Here is a 9174-nt window from a genome sequence, read left to right on the forward strand (position 1 = left end):
GTATATTCTGATGCTGTTGGGTGGAATGTTTTATAGATGGCTGTTACGTCTACTTGATTGATAATGCTGTTCAAGGTTTTTATTTTCTTGTTGATTTTCTGTCTGTTCTGCTATTGAAAGAAGGGTATTAAAGTATCCAACTATTATTGTAGAACTGTCTGTTTCTCTTTTCTGTTGTGCCGATTTTGCCTCATTGTATTTTGAAGTCCTGTTGTTAGGTGCATATAAGTTTATAATTATTATGCATTCTAGATGGAATAATCATGTTATCATTTTAAAATGTCTTTGTCGCTAGTAAAAATTTTCGTCTTAAAATGTAATTTTTTTCTGATATTTTCTTAGCCACTTGTTGTTTTGTTTTGTTTTTACTGTTATGGTATATCTATTCCAACCCTTTTACACTTCACCTATATATTTTCTTTTTTTTTTTTTTTTGGTAACATCTTTATTGGGGTATAATTGCTTTACAAAGGTGTGTTAGTTTCTGTTTTATAACAAAGTGAATCAGTTACACACATACATATGTTCCCATATCTCTTCCCGCTTGCGTCTCCCTCCCTCCCACCCTCCCTATCCCACCCCTCCAGGCGGTCACAAAGCACCGAGCTGATATCCCTGTGCTATGCGGCTGCTTCCCACTAGCTATCTACCTTACGTTTGTTAGTGTATATATGTCTATGCCTCTCTCCCGCTTTGTCACAAATCACCCTTCCCCCTCCCCATATCCTCAAGTCCGTTCTCCAGTAGGTCTGTGTCTTTATTCCTGTCTTACCCCTAGGTTCTTCATGACATTTCTTTTTCTTAAATTCCATATATATGTGTTAGCATACGGTATTTGTCTTTCTCTTTCTGACTTACTTCACTCTGTATGACAGACTCTAGGTCTATCCACCTCATTACAAATAGCTCAATTTCGTTTCTTTTTATGGCTGAGTAATATTCCATTGTATATATGTGCCACATCTTCTTTATCCATTCATCCGATGACGGGCACTTAGGTTGTTTCCATCTCCGGGCTATTGTAAATAGAGCTGCAATGAACATTTTGGTACATGACTCTTTTTGAATTTTGGTTTTCTCGGGTATATGCCCAGTAGTGGGATTGCTGGGTCATATGGTAGTTCTATTTGTAGTTTTTTAAGGAACCTCCATACTGTTCTCCATAGTGGCTGAACCAATTCACATTCCCACCAGCAGTGCAAGAGTGTTCCCTTTTCTCCACACCCTCTCCAGCATTTATTGTTTCTGGATTTTTGGTGATGGCCATTCTGACTGGTGTGAGATGATATCTCATTGTAGTTTTGATTTGCATTTCTCTAATGATTAATGATGTTGAGCATTCTTTCATGTGTTTGTTGGCAGTCTGTATATTTTCTTTGGAGAAATGTCTATTTAGGTCTTCTGCCCATTTTTGGATTGGCTTGTTTTCTTTTTTTGTTATTGAGCTGCATGAGCTGCTTGTAAATTTTGGAAATTAATCCTTTGTCAGTTGCTTCATTTGCAAGTATTTTCTCCCATTCTGAGGGTTGTCTTTTGGTCATGTTTATGGTTTCCTTTGCTGTGCAAAAGCTTTGAAGTTTCATTAGGTCCCATTTGTTTATTTTTGTTTTTATTTCCATTTCTCTAGGAGGTGGATCAAAAAGGATCTTGCTGTGATTTATGTCATAGAGTGTTCTGCCTATGTTTTCCTCTAAGAGTTTCATAGTTTCTGGGCTTACACATAGGTGTTTAATCCATTTTGAGCTTATTTTTGTGTATGGTGTTAGGGAGTGATCTAATCTCATACTTCTACATGCACCTGTCCAGTTTTCCCAGCACCACTTACTGAAAAGGCTGTCCTTTCTCCACTGTACATTCCTGCCTCCTTTATCAAAGATAAGGTGACCATATGTGCGTGTGTTTATCTCTGGGCTTTCTATCCTGTTCCATTCATCTATCTTTCTGTTTTTGTGCCAGTACCATACTGTCTTGATTACTGTAGCTGTGTTGTATAGTCTGAAGTCAGGGAGCCTGATTCCTCCAGCTCCGTGTTTCGTTCTCAAGATTGCTTTGGGTATTCGGGGTCTTTTGTGTTTCCATACAAATTGTGAAATTTTTTGTTCTAGTCCTGTGAAAAATGCCAGTGGTAGTTTGATAGGGATTGCAGTGAATCAGTAGATTGCTTTGGGTAGTAGAATCATTTTCACAATGTTGATTCTTCCAATCCAAGAACATGGTCTATCTCTCCATCTATTTGTATCATCTCTAATTTCTTTCATCAGTGTCTTATAATTTTCTGCATACAGGTCTTTTGTCTCCTTAGGTAGGTTTATTCCTAGATATTTTTTCTTTTTGTTGCAATGGTAAATGGGAGTGTTTTCTTGATTTCACTTTCAGATTTTTCATCATTAGTATATAGGAATGCCAGAGATTTCTGTGCATTAATTTTGTATCCTGCCACTTTACCAGATTCATTGATTAGCTCTAGTAGTTTTCTGGTAGCATCTTTAGGATTCTCTATGTATAGGATCATGTCCTCTGCAAACAGTGACAGCTTTACTTCTTCTTTTCCGATTTGGATTCCTTTTATTTCCTTTTCTTCTCTGATTGCTGTGGTTAAAACTTCCAAAAGTATATCGAGGAAGAGTGGTGACAGTGCGCAACCTTGTCTTGTTCCTGATCTTAGTGGAAACGGTTTCAATTTTTCACCATTGAGGATGATGTTTGCTGTGGGTTTGTCATATATGGCCTTTATTATGTTGAGGAAAGTTCCCTGTATGCCTACTTTCTGCAGGGTTTTTATCATAAATGGGTGTTGAATTTTGTCAAAAGCTTTCTCTGCATGTATTGAAATGATCATATGGTTTTTCTCCTTCAATTTGTTATTATGGTTTATCACATTGATAGATTTGTGTATATTGAAGAATCCTTGCATTCCTGGAATAAACCCCTCTTGATCATGGTGTATGATCCTTTGAATGTGTTGTCGGATTGTGTTTGCTAGTATTTTGTTGAGGATTTTTGCATCTATGATCATCAGTGATATTGGCCTGTAGTTTTCTTTCTTTGTGACATCATTGTCTGGTATTGGAATCAAGGTGATGGTGGCCTCGTAGAATGAATTTGGGAGTGTTCCTCCCTCTGCTATATTTTGGAAGAGTTTGAGAAGGATAGGTGTTAGCTCTTCTCTAAATGTTTGATAGAATTCGCCTGTGAAGCCATCTGGTCCTGGGCTTTAGTTTGTTGGAAGACTGTTAATCACAGTTTCAATTTCAGTGCTTGTGATTGGTCTGTTCATATTTTCTATTTCTTCCTGATTCACTCTTGGCAGGTTGTGCATTTCTAAGAATTTGTCCATGTCTTCCAGGTTGTCCATTTTATTGGCATAGAGTTGCTTGTAGTAATCTCTCATGATCTTTTGTACTGCTGCAGTGTCAGTTGTTACTTCTCCTTTTTCATTTCTAATTCTATTGATTTGAGTCTTCTCCCTTTTTTTCTTGATGAGTCTGGCTAATGGTTTATCAATTTTGTTTATCGTCTCAAAGGACCAGCTTTTAGTTTTATTGATCTTTGCTATCATTTCCTTCATTTCTTTATCATTTATTTCTGATCTGATTTTTATGATTTCTTTCCTTCTGCTAACTTTGGGGTGTTTTTTGTCCTTCTTTCTCTAATTGCATTAGGTGCAAGGTTAGGTTGTTTATTCGAGATGTTTCCTGTTTCTTAAGGTAGGATTCTATTGCTATAAACTTCCCTCTCCCTCTTAAAACTGCTTTTGCTGCATCCCATAGGTTTTAGATCACAGTGTCTCCATTGTCATTTGTTTCCGGTATTTTTTGATTTCCTCTTTGATTTCTTCAGTGATCACTTCGTTATTAATTAGTGTATTGTTTAGCCTCCATGTGCTTGTATTTTTTACAGATCTTTTCCTGTAATTGATATCTATTCTCGTAGCATTGTGGTCAGAAAAGATACTTGATACAATTTCAATTTCCTTAAATTTACCTAGGCTTGATTTGTGACCCAAGATATGATCTATCCTGGAGAATGTTCCATGAGCACTTGAGAAAAATGTGTATTCTGTTGTTTTGGATGGAATGTCCTATAAATATCAATTCAGTCCATCTTGTTTAATGTATCATTTAAAGCTTGTGTTTCCTTATTTATTTTCATTTTGGATGATCTGTCCATTAGTGAAACTGGGGTGTTGAAGTCTCCTACTATCAATGTGTTACTGTCGATTTCCCCTTTTATGGCTGTTAGTATTTGCCTTATGTATTGAGGTGCTCCTATGTTGGGTGCATAAATATTTACAATTGTTATATCTTCTTCTTGGATCGATCCCTTGATCATTATGTAGTGTCCTTCTTTGTCTCTTCTAATAGTCTTTATTTTAAAGTCTATTTTGTCTGATATGACAATTGCTACTCCAGCTTTTTTTGGATTTCCATTTGCATGGAATATCTTTTTTCATCCGTTCACTTTCAGTCTGTGTGAGTCTCTAGGTCTGAAGCGGGTCTCTTTTAGACAGCGTATATATGGGTCTTATTTTTGTATCCATTCATCCAGTCTGTGTCTTTTGGTTGGAGGATTTAATCCATTTACATTTAAGGTAGTTATCGATATGTATGTTCCTATTCCCATTTACTTAATTGTTTTGCGTTGGGTATTATAGGTCTTTTCCTTCTCTTGTGTTTCTTGCCTAGAGAAGTTCCTTTAGCATTTGTTGTAAAGCTGGTTTGGTAGTGCTGAACTCTCTCAGCTTTTGCTTGTCTGTAAATGTTTTCATTTCTCCATCAAACCTGAATGAGATCCTTGCAGGGTAGAGTAATCTTGGTTGCAGGTTTTTCTCCTTCATCACTTTAAATATGTCCTGCCAGTCCCTTCTGGCTTGCAGAGTTTCTGCTGAAAGATCAGCTGTTAACCTTATTGGGATTCCCTTGTATGTTATTTTTGCTTTTCCCTTGCTGCTTTCAATAATTTTTCTTTATATTTAATTTTTGGCAGTTTGATTAATACGTGTCTTGGCGTATTTCTCCTTGGATTTATCCTGTATGAGACTCTCTGTGCTTCCTAGAGTTGATTAACTATTTCCTTTCCCACATTAGGGAAGTTTTCAACTATAATCTCTTCAAATACTTTCTCAGTCCCTTTCTTTTTCTCTTCTACTTCTGGAACCCCTATAATTCGAATGTTAGTGAATTTAATGTTGTCCCAGAGGTCTCTGAGACTGTCCTAAGTTATTTTCATTGTTTTTTCTTTATTCTGCTCTGTAGTAGTTATTTCCACTACTTTATCTTCCAGGTCACTTATGCATTCTTTGCCTCAGTTATTCTGCTATTCATCCATTCTAGAGTTTTTTTTTTTTTTTTTTTGCAGTACGTGGGCCTCTCACTGTTGTGACCTCTCCCATTGTGGAGCACAGGCACCGAATGCGCAGGCTCAGTGGCCATGCCTCACAGGACCAGCCACTCCACGGCATGTGGGATCTACCCAGACCGGGGCACGAACCCGTGTCCCCTGCATCGGCAGGTGGACTCTCAACCACTGCGCCAACAGGGAAGTCCCATTTTTTCCTTTTGTGTTCAACCGCAGTTGTCTTTTTCACTTTTAAAAGTTGCCAAAGGGCTTCCGGGAATATGGTGGAATGGGAAGATGGGGAGATCACCTTCCTCCCCACAGATACACCAGAAATACATCTACACGTGGAACAACTCCTACAGAACACCTACTGAACGCTGGCAGAAGACCTCAGACCTCCCAAAAGGCAAGAAACCCCCCACGTACCTGGGTATGGCACAAGAAAAAAGAATAAACAGAGACAAAAGGATAGGAACGGGACCTGCACCAGTGGGAGGGAGCTGTGAAGGAGGAAAGGTTTCCACACACTAGGAAGCCCCTTCGAGGGCAGAGACTGTGGGTGGCGGAGGGGGAAACCTTCGGAGCCACGGAGGAGAGCACAGCAACAGGGGTGCGGGGGGCAAAGTGGAGAGATTCCTGCACAGAAGATAGGTGCCGCCTGGCACTAACCAGCCCGAGAGGTTTGTCTTCTCCTCCGCCGGGGTGGGTGGGGCTGGGAGCTGAGGCTCGGGCTTTGGTCGGAGCGCAGGGAGAGGACTGGGTTTGGCTGCGTGAACACAGCCTGCAGGGATTTAGTGTGCCACGGCTGGCCTGAGGGAGTCTGGGGAAAAGTCTGGAGCTGCCGAAGAGGCAAGAGACTTTTTCTTCCCTCTTTGTTTCCTGGTGCGGGGATTAAGAGCACTGCTTAAAGGAGCTCCAGAGACGGGCGCGAGCCGCGGATGAAAGCGCGGAACCCAGAGACGGGCATGAGACGCTAAGGCTGTTGCTGCCGCCACCAAGAAGCCTGTGTGTGAGCACAGGTCACTATTCACACCCCTCTTCCGGGGAGCCTGTGCAGCCCACCACTGCCAGGTTCCCGGGATCCAGGGACAACTTCCCGGGAGAACGCACGGCGCACCTCAGGCTAGTGCAACGTCACGTCGGCCTGTGGCATCACAGGCTCGCCCTGCCCTCGGTGCCCCTCCCTCCCCCCAGCCTGAGAGAGCCAGAGCCCCCGAATCAGTTCCTCCTTTAACCCCGTCCTGTCTGAGCGAAGAACAGATGCCCTCCGGCGACCTACATGTAGAGGCGGGGCCAAATCCAAACCTGAGCCCCTGGGAGCTGTGAGAACAAAGAAGAGAAAGGGAAATCTCTCCCAGCAGCCTCAGAAGCAGCGGATTAAAGCTCCACAATCAACTTGATGTACCCTGCATCTGTGGAATACATGAATAGAAAACGAATCATTCCAAATTGAGGAGGTGGACTTTGAGAGCAAGATTTATCATTTTTTCCCCTTTACCTCTTTTTGTGAGTGGGTATGTGTATGCTTCTCTGTGAGATTTTGCCTGTATAGCTTTGCTTCCACCATTTGTCCTAGGGTTCTATCCGTCTGTTTTTTTTTTTAAATTTTATTCTTAATAATTACTTTTTATTTTAATAACTTTATTTTATTTTACTCTATCTTCATTCTTTGTTTCCTTCCTTCCCTCCTTTAGACAACCAATCATCCCAAATTCAGGAGGTGGACTTTGAGAGCATGATTTATGATTTTTTCCACTTTTCCTCTTTTTGTGAGTGTGTATGTGTATGCTTCTGTGTGAGATTTTGTCTGTATAGCTTTGCTTCCACCATTTGTCCTAGGGTTCTATCCGTCCGTTTTTTTTTCTCTTAATAATTTTTTTTATTTTAATAACTTTATTATATTTTATCTTATTTTATTTCATTTTACCTTATCTTCTTCCTTTCTTTTTTCTTCCTTTCTTCCTTCCTTCCTCCCTCCCTCCCTCCCTCCTTTCTTTGTACTGCTACTAATTCTTTCTTTCTAATTTTTCTCCCTTTTCTTGTGAGCCGTGTGGATGAAAGGCTCTTGGTGCTGCAGCCAGGAGTCAGTGCTGTGCCTCTGAGGTGCGAGAGCCAACTTCAGGACACTGGCCCACAAGAGACCTCCCAGCTCCACATAATATCAAATGGCAAAAATCTCCCAGAGATCTCCATCTGAACATCAGCACCCAGCTTCACTCAATGACTACCAGGCTACAGTGCTGGACATTCTATGCCAAACAACTAGCAAGACAGGAACACAACCCCAACCATTAGCACAGAGGCTGCCTCAAATAATAACGAGTCCACAGACACCCCAAAACACACCACCAGACGTGGACCTGCCCACCAGAAAGACAAGATCCAGCCTCATCCACCAGAACACAGGCACTAGTCCCCATACAACCATACAACCAAGCAATTCCACTCAGGTAGTTACCTGAGAGAAATGAAAACATATATGTTCACACACAGACTTGCACATGAACAGTCATAGCAGCATGATTCATAATAGCCAATGAGTAGAAACAATCATAATTACCACTATCACTACAATAATATATGGACCTGTTGCTTAAGGGAGAGGCCAGGGCTCTAGATATAAAACTGAGCATCACTAACATATAGATGGTATAAAAGCCATGATCTGGTCTGGATCATCTAGGGGGAAAGTACAGATGGCAAACAGTAAAGGACCCATATTAGAGCTCTGAGGCATTCCAACAGTTAGAAATTGAGCAAAGGAAGAAAAAAAGAGGTAGAGGAAGAGAGGATAATAGGGAGTATGGTCTCTTGTGTCTTGGAAGGTATCAGAGGGAACGTTTCAAGGAGGGAAGAGTCAGCCATATCTAATCTGCTGAGAGGCCAAGTAAGATAAGCAGTATTTTCCAAAATTGCCATCCTTGGTAACTTGAACAAATGCAGCTTTAGTGGAGATATGAAAACAGAAGACTGATGGAAGTTTGTTAAAAATTGAATTAGAGGTGAAGAAGTAGAGACAATAAGTATGGACAATTCCTACAAGGTGTTTAGATCTAAATGGGAGTAGAAAAATGAGGTGGTAGCTGAAGGATGATATGGGGTCAAGAATTTTTTTCCTATATAAAGACAGGATATAATAATAGCATAGATCTGTATGACAGATGAACGATCCAGTAGACAGGCAGAGATTGGCAATGCAAGAGCAGAGAGAGAATATAAAGAACAGAATGCTGGAGAGAGTAAGGGAATGGCATCCAGAGCACAAGTAATACTGTTTACAACTGTGTAAGAACACTTTTTTCCCACTGTAAAAGAGATAAAGCAGGAAAGACAGGTCAAGTACAACTAAGTTTATAGATCTGGTAGTGGAACTACGAGGGAGTTCTCTCTCATGGTTTCTACTTTCTCAATGCTCAAAAGAAATACAGAACATAGGGTGTAGGAGGTTTAAGAAGGGAAGATAAGGTACAATATGCATTACCCCTGTCTTGTCTTCCTAAGTTCAGAATCTATTAAGAAAAGCCACACAATAATGAGAGATGATGATCAAAACATCACCTTTATTACTGATAAAGCTAATTGGAATCTGTCCCTTTTTAGATCTGTAGCATATGGGCTTAGTAACACTTTGTCCCTTCAGTTGACAGTTTTACTCACTCAGCTACAGGCCTCACCTGCTTCCATATGGGGAAGCACAAAATGTGTGCATCCTTTAGACAAGCTTACTTCTAAAAGGAGGAGAAAACTGAGAAGGGACTAGATAAGTACGCTTGCTTTTTCTCTAAAACTAACAAATGAGGAGGAGGAGTGCTGAGGGGCAGATAGGACTAGAAA

The sequence above is a fragment of the Leucopleurus acutus genome (assembly GCF_964270905.1).
Source record: "Leucopleurus acutus genome assembly, chromosome: 17".
NCBI classification, from domain to species: Eukaryota; Metazoa; Chordata; class Mammalia; order Artiodactyla; family Delphinidae; genus Leucopleurus; species Leucopleurus acutus.